Source organism: Grampus griseus (assembly GCF_964374135.1).
Source record: "Grampus griseus genome assembly, chromosome: 11".
Classification (NCBI taxonomy): domain Eukaryota; kingdom Metazoa; phylum Chordata; class Mammalia; order Artiodactyla; family Delphinidae; genus Grampus; species Grampus griseus.
In genome coordinates this window covers 2,117,669-2,136,039 of record NC_139005.1, presented here as the reverse complement: position 1 = coordinate 2,136,039, position 18,371 = coordinate 2,117,669, and the positions used below count along the sequence as shown (strand labels likewise).

The following is an 18,371-nucleotide window of genomic DNA, read 5'->3' as shown; positions in this document are numbered from 1 at the left end:
ATCAGGCAGTTAGCTTTTTTTTTTTTTTAAATAATATTGTTCGCTCATTCATTTACTCATTCAGCATTTTTTCCCCCAAGTGTCTAATAGGTTCCAAGCACTAGGGGTAAAACAGGGAAAAAAAGAAAGTCCCTTCCCTCACAGAACTTACAGTTCTGAGGGGAGACAGAAAATAAATAAAGAAGCATGTACATCCATATATATAAATACACATATATAGCATGTGAGATGGAGAAAACTAAAACAGTGAGGGGGCAGGGAGTACCGAGAGGGGCAGGGATGACTTCAGGGTGGCGACATCGGGGACTTGAAGGAAGTGAGGAATCAAGCCTGGAAGCTCTGTGGCAGAAGACTGTGCCCATCAGAAGGGTCTTGAGGTGGGAGCATGCTTGGCATGACTAAAGAACAGCAAGTAGGTCAGTGCAGCTGGGGCAGCCTGAGCTAGAGGGCAAGTAGCAGGCAAGGGCAGAGTCGGAGAGGACCAAATCTCTTAGAGGGGTTACAGGCCATGAGAAGAAACTGGGTTTTACTCTGAGACTGGAGGGTTTTGAGCAAGAAGGTGACATAATTATGATCTAGCTTTTAAAAGGATGGTGGGGGAGAAAGCGGAGAGCGGTCAGGAAACTACTGAAATAATACAGGCAAGAAACGATGGTGGGTTGGGTCAGCATGGTGATGACAGGGGTGATGAAAGTGGTTGGATTCTGGACAGAATCTGAAGGTAGATCTGACAGGATTAATTAACTACAGTGTAACTGAATGTGATGTGTAAGACAGAGGACTTAAGGACTCCAGCATTTGGTCTGAGTAACAGGATGGATGGAGTTGCCACCTACTGAGATGGGGAACATGTGGGAAGAGCAGGTTTGGGGGTAGAAATTAGAAGTGTGTTCTTTTAAAAAAAAAATAAATTTATTTATTTATTTTTGTTGCGTTGGGTCTTCGTTGCTGTGCAGGCTTTCTCTAGTTGCGGCGAGTGGAGGCTACTCTTCCTTGCCGGGCGCGGACTTCTCACTGCGGTGGCTTCTCTTGTTGCAGAGCTTGGGCTCTAGGCACGTGGGCTCAGTAGTTGTGGCTCGCGGGCTCTAGAGCACAGGCTCAGTAGTTGTTGTGCACAGGCTCCGCAGCATGTGGGATCTTTCCAGACCAGGGCTCAAACCCGTGTCCCCTGCGTTAGCAGGCAGATTCTCAACCACTGAGCCACCAGGGAAGCCCTAGAAGTGTGTTCTTCAATGTGTAAGATTTTAGATGCCCTTTATTAAAAAATTTTTTCTTCCATTATGGTTTGTTATAGGATATTGAATATAGTTCCCTGTGCTATACAGTTGGACCTTGTTGTTTACCTATTTTATATATAGTAGTGTGTATCTGCTAATCCCAAACTCCCAATCCATCCCTCCCCCAACCCCTCCCTCTTGACAACCACAAGTCTGTTCTCTATGTCTGTGAGTCTGTTTCTGTTCTGTAGATAAATTCATTTGTCATATTTTAGATTCCACATATAAGTGATATCATATAGTATTTGTCTTTCTCTGTCTGACTTACTTCACTTAGTGTGATAATCTCTCGGTCCATCGATGTTGCTGAAATGGCATTATTTCAATCTTTTTTACGGCTGAGCAGTATTCCAGGTATATATGTACCACATCAGATGCCCTTTAGACAGCTGTAGCAGCAAGCTGGTGCCTCGCCCATCCGTGCCCCTCACGTGGACCACATCAGTGCACTTAGGACTGCCTGACCACCAAAAGCCAGCACCTCCATTTATTGGCCAGAGGGCTTTCTCAAACAAAGACAATCTTGAAGAACACAACACAACACAACACACAGAGTGGTGGTTTCCTCCCTAAAAAGAGAAAGGCGCAGGGGCAGAAATTCTGTTTCCTTGCCTCCTGCTTTCTGCCTTTGAATGCCTTTGTTTGACAATGTGGTGATTGGTGATGGTGTAATCGTGAGGGAAAGTCCAAGGGAACTGAAGTGAGGCCAAGCCCTGGCATTGTAGAAATGAGCAAATTTTAGCAGCCACCTATCTTCAGGGTGCCTGCTGTGTGAGCAGAACAAACCCTTCTCATTTAAGCCACTGTAAGTCAGGTCTTCTCTTACTGACAGTTGATTCACTGCTTAGTAATAACACTAGTTAATTTTATCAAGGACTTACTATATACTTAGTGTTTACTAGTTTAAGCACTTTACATGTATTTCCCCATTTAATCCTTATAATACCTTTACAATTATTATCTCCAGTTTAGATAAGGAAATAGGGCCTGGATAGGTTAAGCCAGAATATGAACCCAGGCAGTCTGATTCCAGAGCCCTTGCGCCTGAGACTCTGCTAGACTGCCCTCTAGTATTTGTGGTTATATAATTTGACATAAAACTATAACTATAAACCTTACTGTGGTAAATTCTTTTTCACCCTCACATAAATATGGACATTAATCAGGTATAAAAAACTTCAAATATAAGAGGTAAAGTTAGATAATATTGTGTATGGTGAAATAATGATTAAAAAACTATTCTCATACTCCTCTCTGCAATTTTGGAGTTAAAATGCTGTAGGAGATACTTAACACTTAATACGTAAGTCTAGTTATCTTCTCATTATGCAAATAAAACAGGTAATAAAGGGGGAATCCCAAACTATTATACCAGCCAGTATGCCTCCACGTACAAGTATCCCAAACCAGAAGTGGATGACGTCAGGTGGAATTTGGGAATAGGAGAAAGGTACATGGGAAAATAATGTTGACCTCATATTTCCCCACTCCTGTTTATAACAGAAATTCTCTAAAGAACTGCTAATACTCACAACTTGTACTTCCACCCATCCCATTCTCTCTTGAACCAATTAATCAACTTTCAACTCAACCACCTGAATAAACTGCTCTTGTCATGGTCCCCAGTGACGCTGTGTGGCTGAACCTCACTGAATCTATTTTGTCAGCCCTGTCTTAGGCCCGCAGTCCTACCCTCCCCTTTCTGCATGACTGAGCGTTAGCCCACTCACAGGAATGCACCCAAGTCACGTAAGTTTCCCATCAACTTTTACCCTTGCCTCCATCTGATATGAAAGCTGGAAGACTGCCTTTTGCCGACACAGATGGTTAATCATCATGAGACCCCCAGGGGGAAGAAAAACCCTGGGTTCCTATCAGTGTGGACATGCTTCCCACTTGGTGGTCAGATTCTGTTTTTAGCTTTGGCCCTTTTAAGTCCCCCTGTACCCCTTTTGGTGGCACAGACTGCAGCTGTGTATGCCTCTGGATCCTCATCTGCAGGATTATTTTCCTTTGAAGTATCATTTAGATGTTCCTTTAATGAAGATCAATTGGTAATAAACCATGCGCTTTTGTTTACTTGAAAATGTCTTTATTTTGTCCTTGATCTTATAAATTAGTGTTACTGAGTACACAATTCTGAGATGACAGTTATTGTCTCTCAGCACCTGGAGAGATTATTCTGTCTTCCAGCTTCCCTTGTGTGTTCATAGGTTTGTCGTCAGCCAATTACTGTTCCTTTGTAAGTAAGCTGGTATTTATTTGTCTCATGTTATGGGTTGAATTGTATTCCTCAGAAAGATAGGTTAAAGCCCTAATCCCCAGTGCCTAAGAACGTGACCTTATTTTGAAAGAGCGTCATTGTGGACACCATTAGTTAAGATAAGGCCATATTGGAGAAGGGTGGGCCCTTAATCCAATATAACTGGGTGCCTTATCAGAAGAGGAAGAGAGACACAGACGCTCAAAAGGGGAATGCCATGTGACGGGGAGGCAGGCACTGAAGGGCTGCAGATGCAAGCTAAGGAATGCCGAGGATTGCCGCAAATCACCAGAAACTAGGGAGGGGAGGGAAGGGTTCTCCCCTCCCCTGCACAGGACCAAGGCCCTGCTGACACCTGGAGCTTGGACTTCCAGCCTCTAGAACTATGAGACTATATAAATTCCTGTGATGTTAAGCCATTCAGTTTGTGGCACTTTGTTACAGCAGACATGGGAAACTAATGCAACTGACTTTAAGATGTGTTGTCTTTTATGTTCTCGGTTTCGCTACACTGCATCTAGATTGGATTTCTTTTTAGTCCTGTTCTTAGTGATTCCTGCTCTATAGATTTATGTCTCTTATTGGTTTGGAAAGTCCTCACCCATTATATGAACCCATTATATGAACAGATGCTTACCTCCTTTCTCTAGATTCTCCTTAAGGGACTCTAAGTAGATTTAAAGTAGGAGATTGCCTTTTCTATCCTCCCTGTCTTCATTTATTTATAAATTTATTTATTTCATTTATTTATTTTTGGGTGCGTTGGGTCTTCATTGCTGCGCACGGGTTTTCTCTAGTTGCGGTGAGCAGGGGCTACTCTTTGTTGCGGTGCGCGGGTTTTTCATTGTGGTGGCTTCTCTTGCTGCAGAACACAGGCTCTAGGCACGCAGGCTTCAGTAGTTGTGGCACGTGGGCTCAGTAGTTGTGGCTCACAGGCTTCGTTGCTCCTCGGCATGTGGGATCTTCCCGGACCAGGGCTCGAACCCGTGCCCCCTGCATTGGCAGGCAGGTTCTTAACCACTGCGTCACCAGGGCAGTCCCTATTAAGTTTTTAAATATCAGTTAATTGTTTTAGAAGTTTGTGGCAGATTGATAGCTTTTCTCAATAGTCATTTTCTCCTTATTTTAGTAATATAACTTCTTAATTTTAACTGGGTACATGACCATCCACAATAAAGTCTATATTTCCAATTTGCCCTTCAGCAAGGAATGACCATGAACTAAGCTCTTACCATGGGATATAAAAAGAAGTGGTGTGCACAATTTTTTAGGAAGTTTTCTTAAAGGGAAAGGCATGTCTTTTTCCTTCCCTTTTTTCTTCCTTTCCTCTACTCCGTGAAAGGAGTATACTTTCCCACACCATTATGTTGGACCTGGCTGCGTGGCTTGCTTTGGTTAATGAAGTGTGAGCACACAGGACATATGACACACTTGAGCAGAAGCTTCAAGTGATTCTGTGGTTTAGCCTCTTGTATGCTTGTTTGCCATCATGAGGAAAATACAACCCAGGTGACTACTGCTCCTTTAGTCTGGTTCCTTGAATGGGAGATGTGTGGAACTGATTCGTACCTCGAGCACAGCACAGCAGCTGACCGCCCCTCCCTCCAGCTGTCAAATCCCAACTAACTTAAAAATAAATATTTGCAGTTTATAAGCCACTGAGTCTTTGGGGGCAATTCTTTTACTTTCTTGCAGGTCAGCAATTTGTTAAAAATTATTATTATTTTTGAATTGATTCATGATTTGGTTTCCACTGTCCAGCTACTATGAATAATGCTGCTATAATATTCATACACAAAAGTTTGTGGTTTTGTGTGGATATCTTAAACTCTTTTAGGTATACAGCTAGGAGTAGAATTGCTGGGTCTTATGGTAACTCTATATGCAACATTTCAAGGAACTGTCAGGCATTTACACCATTTTACATTTCCACCAGGTGTGTATGAGGGTTCTGATTTCTCTAAGTCCTCACTAACAGTTACACTCTTTTTGATTCTGGCCATCCTAGTGGGTGTGGTTTCTCACTGTGGTTTCAATTTGCATTTCCCTAATGACTGATGATGGTGAACATCTTTTCATGTACTTATTGGCTATTTATATATCTTCTTTGGAGAAATATCTATTCAAATCCTGGACCCATTTTTTAATGGGTTGTCTTTTTATTGTTGAGTTTTAAGAATTATTTACATATTCTGGATATAATATCAAATATGTGGTTGCAAATTTTTTTCCCATTCTGTGTATCGTCTTCTCACTTTCCTGGTGGTGTCTGAATTAGTCTACTAGGGCTGCCATAACAAAATACCACAGACTGTATATGACCTCATTTAACCGTAACCAGCTCTTTAAAAGCCCTGTCTCCAAATATAGTCACATTGTGGGTTAGGGCTTCCACACATAAATTTTGGGAGAATGCAGCTCAGTCCAAAACATTCTGCCCTCTGGATACCCAAAATTCTTGTCCTTCTCACAGGCAAACACATTCACCCCATCCCAAAGTCTTAACCCATTCCAGCATCAACTCTAAGTGCAAAGTCTCACCTGAATGTCATCAGGTATGGTTGAGACTTGAGATATGATTCACTCGAAGGCAAAATTCCTTGCCAGCTGTGAGCCTGCAACATCAGACAAGTTATGTGGTTCCAAAATACACTGGTGAGACAGGCATAGAGAGATATTCTATTCTGAAAGAGAGAAATCAGGAAGAAGAAAGGGAAATGGGTCCAAAGCGAGTACAAAACCCAGCAAGGCAAATTTCATTAGATTTTAAGGCTCAAGAGTAATCCTTTTGGGCTCAATGCTCTGCCTTCCAGGCCCACTGGGGTGGCAACCTCATCCCCTTGGCCCTGGGTGGTGGCTCCAGCCCCTCAGCCCTGGGCATCAGCTTTATTCCTGAGGCACTGGTTGGTAGCAGGCTCCACTGAAACCAAGGAGACAGCTTGCCCCCCAGACCTGTACTCTCTGGGCTGGTGGCTGGAGTAGCAGCCCTGTTGATCTCTGAATCACTTTTGGTGTCATTTCTCGCTTTTCTTGAAGGGTGATGTGAATTGGCAGCCAGGTAGCTCTATTGTCCTATCCTGTAGACTCCCAGAAGTCTGACAGTATTCCTCCATTTTGTTGTCTCTATGCCCCTTAGTTCAAACTGGCAGTGTTTCTACTGGTATAATCTTATTTCTATTCCTGGTTACTTATGAGATGACTGATTAAATCCATGAGTTGCACCCATGACCTCTTTATCAAATGACTATCCAGCTACACCCTTGATGTATTCTCCAGAACATACTTCTTTTATCGTAATATGGATAGTAATTGGGTTCTACACCTAATTCCAACATGTGAGGAGTTGGGGTGGTTTCCCAACACCACCAAGGAGCAAGTCTCTGGGTACCAGCTGGGTCTCCTGCACCTCAGCTCAATTCTGACACTATTTACCCAGAGACAGCATCAGGTTCTGCAGGTTAAATGCTCAGTCCCACAAGACCGCTGTACACCCCTCTTGCCCTCTCAGGATGCCAGATGCAAGCAAGGTTGTTACCTGTGCTTCTGACCAACTGGCCACAAACTGGAGGTTCCAACAATCTCTCCCAGCTCAGGATGCCAACTGCAAGTCCAGCTTGTGGACTGTACTTCTGACTGATGGCTATAAATCAAAGGTTCTTATGACCCCTTTCTTGGGTTTGATTAATTTGCCAGAGTGGCTCATAGAACTCAGAGAAACATTTTTACATACTGGATGACTGGTTTGTTATCAAAGGATATTATAAAAGGAAGAGCCAGATGGAACAGACGCATAGGGCAAGGTATGGGGAAAGGGCGCAGAGCTTCCACGCCCTCTCCTGGTGTGTCACTCTCCCCACTTATCCAGGTATTCACCAACCAGAAGCTCTCTGAGCCTTGTCCTTTTGAGTGTTGTGGAGTCTTCATTACATAGACTTGATTGATCAAATCATTGGTCATTGGCAACTGATTCAACCTCTAGCCTCTCTTCCCTCCCTGGAGGTCAGGGGGTGGGACTGAAAGTTCCAATCCTGTATTCATGGTTGGCTTCTTTGCTGACAAGTCCCCATACTTAGGGCTTTCCAAAAGTCACCTCATTAACATAAATCCTGTTGTGGTAGAAAGGGGCTTGTTACAAATAACAAGACATCCATTTTACCTTTATGACTCTGAAAGTGATTTCAGGAACTGAGGAGTAGAGACCAAACATTATGACAAGAGAAGTTCCCGTTGCTCTTATCCCTCAGGAAATTCCAAGGGTTTTGGGAGCTGTGAGTCAAGAACCTTGGATGAAGACCAAATATGAGATATATTTTGGTCATATGAATGACCAAATGTATATTTCTTTTTTTTTTTAATTGAAGTATAGTTGATGTATTGTATTATATGTACATGTTAGTTTCAGGTGTACAACATAGTGATTTGACATTTAAGCATATTACAAAATGCTCACCAGTATATATTTCTTGCAAGTTACAATATTGTAGATAGGCTAAGAATTTTCCAAATCTTTAGGTTCTGGTTCCTTTTTGCTTAACAACGCCTTTAATTTATCTCTCACCTCCTGTATACTTTAAGCAGTAAGAAGAAATCAGGCCGCACCACCAACACTTTGCTTAGAAATCTCTGCAGCTAAATATCACAGTTTATCACTTTTAATTTCTACCTTCCACAGAACACTAGGAAACAGTTTGGCCAAGTTCTTTGCCACTTTATAATAAGGGTCACCTTTCCTCCAGTTTCCAATAACATGCGCCTCTTTTCTGAGATCTCACTACAGTCACCTTTTAACGTTTACATTTCTACCAAGAGTCTCTCTTCAAGGCAATCTAGGCTTTTCCTAACATGCACCTCAAATATCTTCCAGCCTCCACTCATTACCCACTTCCAAAGCCCCTTCCACATTTTTAAGGTATTTGTTACAGTAGTACCCCACTTCTCAGTACCAAAATCTGTATTAGTCTGGTGAGGATGCCGTAACAAAATATCACAGACTGGGCAGCATAAACAACAGAAATTTATTTCACACATTTCTGGAGGCTGGACATCCAATATCAAGGTGTTGGCAGGTTTGGTTGGCTTGCAAATGCCCATCTGCCTTCCCCCAACCCCTGGCAACCACCCTTCTGCTTTCTGTCTCTATGAATTTTACTATTCTAAGTACCTCATATAAATGAAATCATACAATATACAGTCCTTTTGTGATTGGCTTATTTCATTTGGTATAATGTCTTCAAGGCTCACCATACTTTTTAAAGCTGAATATACAAAAGTTTTCTATATTCCATTTTGATGGAGTCCAATTTTAAAATTTTGTCACTTACGGTTTTGGTTTCATAGCTAAGAAACTATTGCCTAATCAAAGGTCATGAAGGTTTACACCAGTTTTTTTCTAAGAGTATTATAGTTTTAGCATTTATATTTAGGTCTATGATCCATTTTGAATTAAGTTTTTAAAAATTTAATTAATTAATTAATTTTGGCTGCGTTGGGTCTTCACTGCTGCGTGTGGGCTTTCTCTAGTTGAGGTGAGTGGGGGTACTCTTCGTTGCGGTGTATGGGCTTCTCAATGTGGTGGCTTCTCTTGTTGTGGAGCATGGGCTCTAGGCACATGGGCTTCAGTAGTTGTGGCACGTGGGATCAGTAGTTGTGGCTCGTGGGCTCTAGAGTGCAGGCTCAATAGTTGTGGTGCACGGGCTTAGTTGCTCTGTGGCATGTGGGATCTTCCTGGACCATCGGTCGAACCCATGTCCCTTCCCTTGGCGCGGATTCCCTGCGCCACCAGGGAAGTTCCTTTAATTAATTGTTGCGTAAGTGAGGTAGGGGTCCAATTTCATTGTTTTGCATGTGGTTATACAACTATTCCAGCACCCTTTGTTGAGAAGACTATTTTCCCAGTGAATCAACTGTCCACAAATGTGTGGGTTATTTCTGAAGTCTCAATTCTTTTCCATGATATATACGTCTATCATTATTCTGGTACAACACACTATCTTGATTATTGTAGTTTTGCAGTCAGTTTTGAAAGCAGGAAGAATGAGTGTTTCAACTTTTTTTTTTTTTTTTCAAGATTCTTTTGGCTATTCTGAGTCCCTTGCATTGCCATGTGAATTTTAGGATCTGCTTGTCAATTTCTAGGAAAAAAAAAAAAAGGCAGCTGGGATTTTTGATAGGACTGCATAGAATGTGCAGAACAAATGGAGGAGTACTGCTTATTTTAACGATATTAAGTCTTCTATTATTTCTTGATGACAATTTAGCTTAATTATAAACTCTGTACCTCGTTTCTTCCTATCCTCTCAGTAAGCCTAATAATTCCTTGCTCCTCCACTGGTCACTTTTCCTACTTCTAACAGTACACTTTAGCAACTGCTTCTTATTCTGCCAACTATACACATCGTCTCTTGAGTGCTTTTCCCTTTACCTCTACCTTTCCTATGTTTACATCTTAAACTGCCAGCTGTATTTTTACCTTTATGTTGTCAACATTGGTATAAACTATGCTTCAACTACAGCAAGATTATAATTTATTAACAGGTTTGGTCTAAAAGTTGAACATCAGAAACCAGCATTTTCTAAGCTTTCTATCATAGTAATTATTCAGTTGAATCCTCTCCCAGAACTCCTATCCTTCCATCCCAATCTAGCCTAGCTCTTAGGATTTCCCTTTACTATTGAATTAGATCTAGTGAATCCTGGATAGTGATGCTGTCAGAAACCTCATTTCTATCTCATCTTTAAATTTTGAAAAAAAGCCTATGTGGGAGTTTGAGTTTATGAGTCTCTGCATATCTGAAAATGTTTTCATTTTGCTCTCTTAATGATAATTCAGCTAGGAATAGAGTTTTTTTCTTAATAAAAAAATTCTTAGAATTTGAAGTTAAAGAAATATTTCCCTCAGAAACTTGAAGGTCATTGTTATCTTCTCATATCTAGTGTTGCTGGTAAGAATTCTAATCGCAGTGTGAGTCTTACTCTTTTACGGGTCACTTTTAAAAATTATTATTATTTATTTATTTATTTTTGGCTGCGTCGGGTCTTAGGTGCGGCACTCGGGATCTTTCCTTTAGGTGTGTGGGCTTCTCTCCAGTTGTGGCATGCAGGTTCTCTCTCTCTAGTTGTGGTGCATGGGTTCCAGAGCGTGGGCTCTGTAGTTTGTGGCATGTGGGCTCTAGCTGAGGCACATTGGCTTAGTTGCTCCACGGCATGTGGGATCTTAGTTCCCCGACCAGGGATCGAACCTGCGTCCCCTGCACTGGAAGGCAGATTCTTTACCACTGGACCACTAGGGAGGTCCCTATGGGTCACATTTTTCCTTTGGAAATTCAGGCTCTTCTCTTTATCTTTAGAGTTTTAACATTTCACAAAGTTGTTTTTGTTCTCCACTAATGGACATTTTCAGCTCTGGGAAATTTTGTTCCATTATTTTTGGGGTAACTTTCCATCTTTTATTTACTCTCTTTTCTCTTTCTCTTGTGGTATTAGTCCCGTTGGATAGACTTTTTATTTTTCTTATATTTTCTCTTGCAATTTCCATCTCTTTGCGTATTTCTTCTATTCTTCTTAAAATTGCACGGACTTTACCTTTCAACACTTCCAGTGAATTTATAATTTTGGCAATTTCCTATTTCTAATTTCAAGACTTACTTTTTGTTCTTGGATTGTTACTTATCTGAGTACATTATCCTTGTTTCATACCTGTAATAAAAGTTTGTGAGCATATTTTTAAGTTCTCTGAAGTTTCTTTTTCCTCTGTGGTCACATTTTCTCCTTATCCTCTCCCTCCCTTCCCCAGCCCCAAGTTACAGACTTCCCTTGAACACCTAACAGTCCCTGGTTGTCCATTCATATTTAAGATGAAGTAGTTGGATGCTGATGACGCATCTTTAGAACTTGGGAGGGTCTTGCCAACTTGCACAACTTCCCTCTAGGGTGAGTGGGTAGGAAACCGGCTATTGTCAGAATAAAGAATGCTCTACTCTTAGTCATTAAATGCTCCCCAGAGATGATGAGAAACCTTGACTTTTAGCCTGGGATAAATTCCTAGCTATTGTATCTGAGGTATAGGGAGGGTTCTGCTGTTCTACATAGAGAACTTTATTTCGTGTCCTTGTTTTCAGCCCTGCTTCTCACTCTTGCTCTGTCTTGTCAGTGTCTCCAAATTTCAGCTTCTCTAAATCACTTCTGGCAGGTAGGCCTCCTTCTTCAGCTGCAGCACCCCCCCCCCACGCCTATTCCACATTATGGTTTCTTCCATTTTGTTTAATCAGACCTCACCCACTTTCTGTGTGTAAAATTAGAAAAAAAAAATCTCTTGGTGGCTCCCTTCCCATTTTCTGTTTTGTACGGGTTTCTATCATTTTTCATTCCTTTCTTAGCATTTTAATGGGGTTCCAGGAAGAACAGGCAACGAATGCATGCACTCAGCCAGCTTTAATTAAAAAAAAAAAAATCCTAAGTGTAGGTTTAAAAAAAGATATGTGGGGCAGAGTAGTAAATAAGAAAAAAGAACAATGGAATGACAAAAAAGAAACCAAAAAAATTTCTGTGTCTGTGATATTGACAGTACTCCCGTGCATGAATAACAATGCTTAGCATCTCACACTCTTCAGATCCCCACATTTCAGGGATGGGATAGATCTGAGACATCTCGTTCACACCCCCTTTTACAGTTACAAAAAGCAGGACCCAGGAGTAACGGGATTTTCCCAAGGTCACACATGTAGACACTGGCAGAATGGAAACTAGAAAGATAAGATGAGTCCACTTTGCTTTCCCTTCATCTCACCACACCGCTGGGGAGCAGCAGGACGAGCGGATCAGCAGTCAGATAAGAAGGATCGTGAGAACCAGTCAAAGGAAGTTGGTTTATTCCTGAGTGAAGTCGGGTGCTCGAGAAAATGAAACACTTGAGGATGCTTCATTTGGCAGGACCGAGCATCCCCCGGCAGCGGTTCTGACAGCGGCGGCCGCGTACGGACCCTCCGGAAGGGGGCGACTGTACAGCAGGCCGGGGGACGCTGGGCGGGATGGGGATGCGATGACGAATGAAGGGACGAGAACCCCGACGAGGGACGGGAAAGTGACAGTGGGGCCACGAGGGTGTGGACGCTGGCGGTGACTCAGCTGCTCTCAGGGGCGTTTAGAGTTACTGATAAAACAATCGCCAGCCGGGAAAAAACACGATTCAAATCACTCTTACTTTCTTAGTGCAACGATAGCTTACTTACGGCCTTACATTAACGGTGCGTGGCTCCGATAAGGAAACCGTCTGCGCTTCGGTACCAGAAACTGGGGAGCCCGACGCCAGGCCAGCTGCCGCCCGCGAGGACTGGGACGGCCGTCCGCCCCGCCCTCCCTCCCCGGCCGCCGAGACGAACCGCGAAAAGGCCGTTGGCGGTGTCTCCCGGGCCGTGCGGGCAGCCCGAGGGCCTCCGTGCGGGAAGCCCACCTGGCCTCGGGGCGGCTAGCCCAGGGTTCTGCGTGACTGGCCCCCTGAGGCAGCGGCGGAGGCGGCGGCCCACTGTCCGCGCCGCACCGCCTCCTACGGCAAGCGGGAGGAGACAGACCCGCCCGACCCGCGGCTGCCGTGTGCGCTTGTGCGCCCCCGTCTGCCGGCAGCCCAGAGCCCCCGCCCGCCAGACCCCGGAAAGCGCCCGAGGCCCGCGCGCGCCCGAGTCGCGCTCCCGGGAGGCTGCGGGACGCCGCGGGACGCCGCGGGACGCCGACCGGGCGCGGTCGGGCGGGGGCGGGGCTCGCGCTGACGTCAGCCAGGGGCGGGGCTGGGGAAATCGCGCAGGGGGCGGGGCGCGGTGACGTCGGGCGCCCGGGCCGAGCTGTGGCTGTGGTGGTGGCGGCGGTGGCGGCGGCGGCGGCGGTGGCGGCGGCGGCGGTGGTAGTGGTGGCGGCGGCGTTGGGGGCGGCGACGGCGCCCGGGCAGCAGCGGCAGCGGCACCGGCACCGGCAGCACTGAGCAGGGTGAGACGGCCGCGGTGGCGGCAGCTCGGGATCGGGCGGCGCCTGGAGCTTCCCGCCCGTTGCTGGCGCTAGGCCCCTCGGCTCTCCTCCGCCCGCTCCTCCTCACGGCCCTGGCTGGGTCCCGGCAGCGCGCCCCCGGGGAGGGCGGAGCCGTAGGTGAGGCGCGGGGACCCCTCCCCCTCCGCGCTCTGCGGGGGGGATGGGACGTCCGGGAGGGCGGCCCCACCCAGCCCACCGACGAGATCGGGGGCGGCGGCGGCGGCTGCGGGCGCCCGGCTTCTGAGGCGTGGTGTTGCGGGCGAGGTGGGGAGGTGTACGTCTCGCGGAGCCCCGAGAGGCTGGGGTGCGGTCGGCTGGGTCTGGGGTTTGAGTATTGATGTACAGCGTTGAAAGAGACGAGGATTCTGGTTTTTTTCCTGCTATGAAGTGGTCAGGTAGGAGATGGAGGCTTGGCTTCCAGAAGGAAGATGAGCTGTGGATGTTGCCTTTGAGGCAGTTCGAGAAGCTATTGCACTAGGTCTCGCACCTCTACTTTAGGATTTGGGGTCTTTTTTTCCTCCAGGCGGAGCGGGTGGGGCGTCGAGGGCGGGGAGAATCCCTCTGCTTTTGGCTCGGGGTGTGAGCGTGGATGGGTTTGGAGTTCTACACCGTTCAAGAAGAGCGAGATCTTGGGTTAGACAACTTCCTTCTGGCAGCAACATTGGGGAATAGGTCCCAGTACACTTAGTTCCTTAAAGGCGTTATCTTCCAGTCTTTCTTCTGTGCCTGAACGATCTCTATGCCACCTCGTTTTCAGAGCTCTATCCTGGCCCCTTAAGAGAGGGCCTGAGGATCAGGTGGTTGCTTTGGAAGACACGTTTCTGAGGAGTAGTCGCACGTGGTTCTGGTTGACTGCTTTGGATGGATACAATGAACAATTTGAATAGTTCTGTTGGCGCTAATTATGCGAAACATGCTTAAATGTTTTGAAGCACAACTGTCTTTATAACTCATGTGTTAGTAAACCTTGACAGCTATTTTGTGTTTAATTGTTGTAAAGTTACACTTAATTAACACTTAATTATTGGAGATTTCTAAAATTTATCAATTGCACATGTCTTTATTAGACACTTTAAAAGTGAAGTGGAATAATTTTTTTTTTTGGTAGGTCCCTCAATTTCTCAGAAACGTTCTTGGAGTCAGGTGCTTTTAAAATGCTCTTTAGTAACATTTTGGGGGGCATGTGTCTGTCGTATAGGGAGATGTTACTAAGAGTAAACAATGTTCAACGTTCTTTGCTTCAGTGTTTCACAACCTAGAACATTGAATCAGAATCTTCTTTTCTGGATTCCTGCTCCCTATTAGATTACAGTATTCACTGGCCTTACCTATCAGTTAATATCATTTAAGCTATTTCTTCCTCGGAAAACAGGCCCTGAGATTGACATTTGTTATATAATGGATGGAAGTAGGCATGACTCTCAGTAATTCATTTATGGAGGAAGGGAAACCGTCATGAAATGGAGTTTAAGCAGTGACTTTCCAAAGGCTTACTCAATTTATTTGGGAACTTAGCCAGGGAAGTGCTTTCCCATAACCTGAGAGAGAAATATACAGAGTGAGTGTCAGTAGGTGCCTTTTTTTAACATGCCTACTTAATGAGCAGATTATTCTAGCAAATATTTCTGCTTGACAAAATTTGTAGGAAACAGATGATATAATAGCTATTAAGTGAGAAAGGGTGTGGTCCAATTTGTAATTATAAACTAAAGATTTAATTGTATTCCGACAGGTCAAATTATAAGTTGGTATAATAATAGTTTTGATATTGGATTAGTCACTTAGAAGGAAAGATTAAAATTCACGTAATCTGGTTTTGGCTTATAAATTATACTTTGATTTAATGGGGTACACATGGGGACAAATGTGAACTAAAATAGCGGTGAAACTTTGTATAGTGCTAAAATGACATTTCCATGGCTGACAGTGGGATGTGATTCTTCTTGTTGGAATGCAATCATATGATTTGGGGAAAATGTAGGGTAGAAGTGTTCTATTTCTCTTTAGAATTTCTTAAGACTGAGAAAACTGGTATGTTTTATTTTTCAAGAAATGTGGCTTGCTAGTCATTACTGTGATATCTTAGTTAAGTCTACTGGGGTGTCCCCCCCTTTTTTTAATTACTAAAGTCAGATAAGTATGTCATTGTGTTAATTCAACGTTAGTACTAGAAACAAAAGTGAAAATTCCCATAGCAACAACTGCTCTTTTTCTATGCTATGTTTATGCTTTTAGAAGTAGTATGAGAGCTGTTAAATGTGCGTTTTGCACATTCTGTGTAAAACACATTGATGGAGGAAGAGCAGGGAATGAAGTATTTTGGCTAATCCAATAATAAACAATTTTAATAAACAATTTTCAGAGAAATATAATGTAATAAAGTAAATTAAGCATAAAGGTTATGTGGAATATAGTTTACTTCTATGGCTTTTCAAAATGTGAGCCTGGAGGTGCTGATTCATTCATGTATTCATTCAACAGTTATTTATTGAGTATGGTTCTGGGTACTTTTTTTAGCCTTTGGGAATACAGTAGTGAACAAAGCTGACAAAAATTCCCACCTTCATGGAACTTACCTTCTGGACACCTTCTTGGGAAATGAAGAGGAATTCAGCAAAGGAGATTAATAAGAGGTTATTGAGGAAGGAGGAAAGCCAGGAGAGTGTGATGTACTACAAATGAAGGAAAGGAAGTTTTCAAGGAGGAGGGAATGGTCAACTGTGTCATTGCTTAAAGATGTGTCAGGCTGTTGGGTAAGAAAGAATTCTGCCTGATTATAATGTCTAATAACAGAGAAATGACTAAATGCTTTTTAGTGTGAGATGAGACAAATGTAAGAATCTTTCAGTTTTTTACTTCCTTCGACTGATTTTTAAAAACATATATATTTCATTCTTTATTCTTTTCAGAACAAAATATGCAACCTGGGAGTTTATACTTGTACTAAGGAGAAGTATGACACTGTTGTTACTAATTATATGGACACTTATTTTTTTAATACATGTATCAAATCAGAAGTTATAAAAGCATACAGGGAAAAAAATAAGTCTCTTCTGTCCCATCCAGTTACTCCTGAAGGCAGACACTGTTTCCAGTTTCTTGTTTTTCCTAACCAGTGAAATTTTGTGCAATAACACGGCATTTAGCTATTTTAAAAGTGAAATTTTGTGCAATAACACGGCATTTAGTATTTTTATCCCCTATGTATTTTTTTTTGCAGGCTTAATATTTGTTTTTATAATTTAAGTCTAGCTATCTGCAGACCTTTTTTTTTTTTTTTAAATAACAGCTTTATTGAGAGACAATCCACATACCATACGATTCACCCATTAAAGTGTACAATTAAATTCTTTTGGTACATTCATCACCACGATCAATTTTAGAACATTTTCATCCTCCCAGAAAGAAGCCCCAAACTCATTAGCAGTCATTCCCCTGACCTTTGGTTTTAAAGCTCTCTTTTTAAAAAAAAAATTAATTTATTTTTGGCTGCGTTGGGTCTTCGTTGCTGCGCGTGGACTTTCTCTAGTTGCGGCGAGCGGGGGCTATTCTTTGTTGTGGTGTGTGGGCTCTAGGTGTGCAGGCTGAGCAGTTGTGGCTCGTGGGCTCTAGAGCGCAGGCTCAGTAGTTGTGGTGCACGGGCTTAGTTGCTCCGTGGCATGTGGGGTCTTCCCAGACCAAGGCTTGAACCCATGTCTCCTGCATTGGCAGGTGGATTCTTAACCACTGCACCACCAGGGAGGCCCTGACCTTTGGTTTTAAGTAAAGTATTGTTTTGTGTATTATGTGGGGAAAACGTTTGTGAATTACTTTGTTTCCAGTTAAATGGTAGTGAAGCCATTTAGTGTTACTTTTAATATTCTCTGATTGAATAGAAGCATAGGTTTGTGTAAAAGTCAAATTAGTTAGTGGTTTATTTAGTTGCATGAATGGGCTCATAGGATGGATTGTAGGAAGATCTGAGATGAGATCTTAAGGATAAGTAGTATTTGGCCAGATGAAAAGGATGCAAGCAGAGGGAACAGCATGTGCAGGACCCAAAGGCAAGAAAGCTGTAGGGCAAGTAGAGTGATCTGAAGATAGTTTGGTCTGGCTGGAATGTTGAGTGCTAGTGTGAGGTGTGGGCATCACTTCTCCTTTCTGTGAAAAAGTGTGTTGTCTTAAAAAGGCAAAATAATTACATGATTAATTTGCTTAAACTGTTTGTGGATTGCTGTCACTTCCTAGCTGTATAACTTTGGATGAGAAACTTTATTGTCTAAAACTCAGTTAAACTCTCATTAGATGAGAATAATAGTCCTATCTGATGTGATTGTTGTGAAGAATAAATGAGCTAATGCTCATAAAGCTTTTAATAAGATGCTTGGAATACAGTAAGTACTCAATAAAAATCAGCTGCCCTGAGGATGACATTGTGGTGGTGGTGATTTTGATCATGGTGACTTTGATGATGGTGATAATGATCGTGAAGTATGGAATTCCTTAGGATATTTTGGAGCCCCAGAGAGTGCTCGGGAGACTGGAAAAGGATCTGTCATTTTAACTTTTTCCGGGGAAGAAGGAAGTGAATACCAAAAACTTTAGACCAGCACTGTTTAATAGAACTTTGTGTGATGATAGAAATGTTCTATCTTTGACCATCAGATACAGTAGCCACTAGTTACATGTGCTTTTTGAGCACTTGAAATGTGGCCAGTGTGACTGAGAAACTGTATTGTTAATTTTATTGCAATTAATTTAAATAGCCACTGTGACTAGTGGCTACTGTTTAGGGCAGCACAGTTACACACTTACAGATTGAGGAATCTAATTCAATT

At 43.2% G+C, this 18,371-nt stretch overlaps 1 protein-coding gene and 1 long non-coding RNA gene across 3 annotated transcripts in view; one reads left to right on the top strand and one right to left on the bottom strand.

The window, feature by feature from the left end:
* Positions 1 to 3,373: 3,373 nt before the first annotated feature.
* Positions 3,374 to 13,043, bottom strand: LOC309829409. The gene is made up of 3 exons (XR_014297405.1): positions 12,776 to 13,043; positions 6,082 to 6,224; positions 3,374 to 4,580 (listed from the first exon to the last, which is right to left on the bottom strand). It is a non-coding gene; the product is annotated as an uncharacterized lncRNA (long non-coding RNA).
* A 366-nt stretch (positions 13,044 to 13,409) lies between these two features.
* Positions 13,410 to 18,371, top strand: part of ERC1 (ELKS/RAB6-interacting/CAST family member 1) — a 394,109-nt gene continuing 389,147 nt past the window's right edge. For both annotated transcript variants that reach the window (XM_082665275.1, XM_082665274.1), the window contains exon 1: positions 13,410 to 13,515. The gene's annotated coding sequence lies outside the window, so the exon portion shown is untranslated. The remainder of the gene's footprint in view (positions 13,516 to 18,371) is intronic.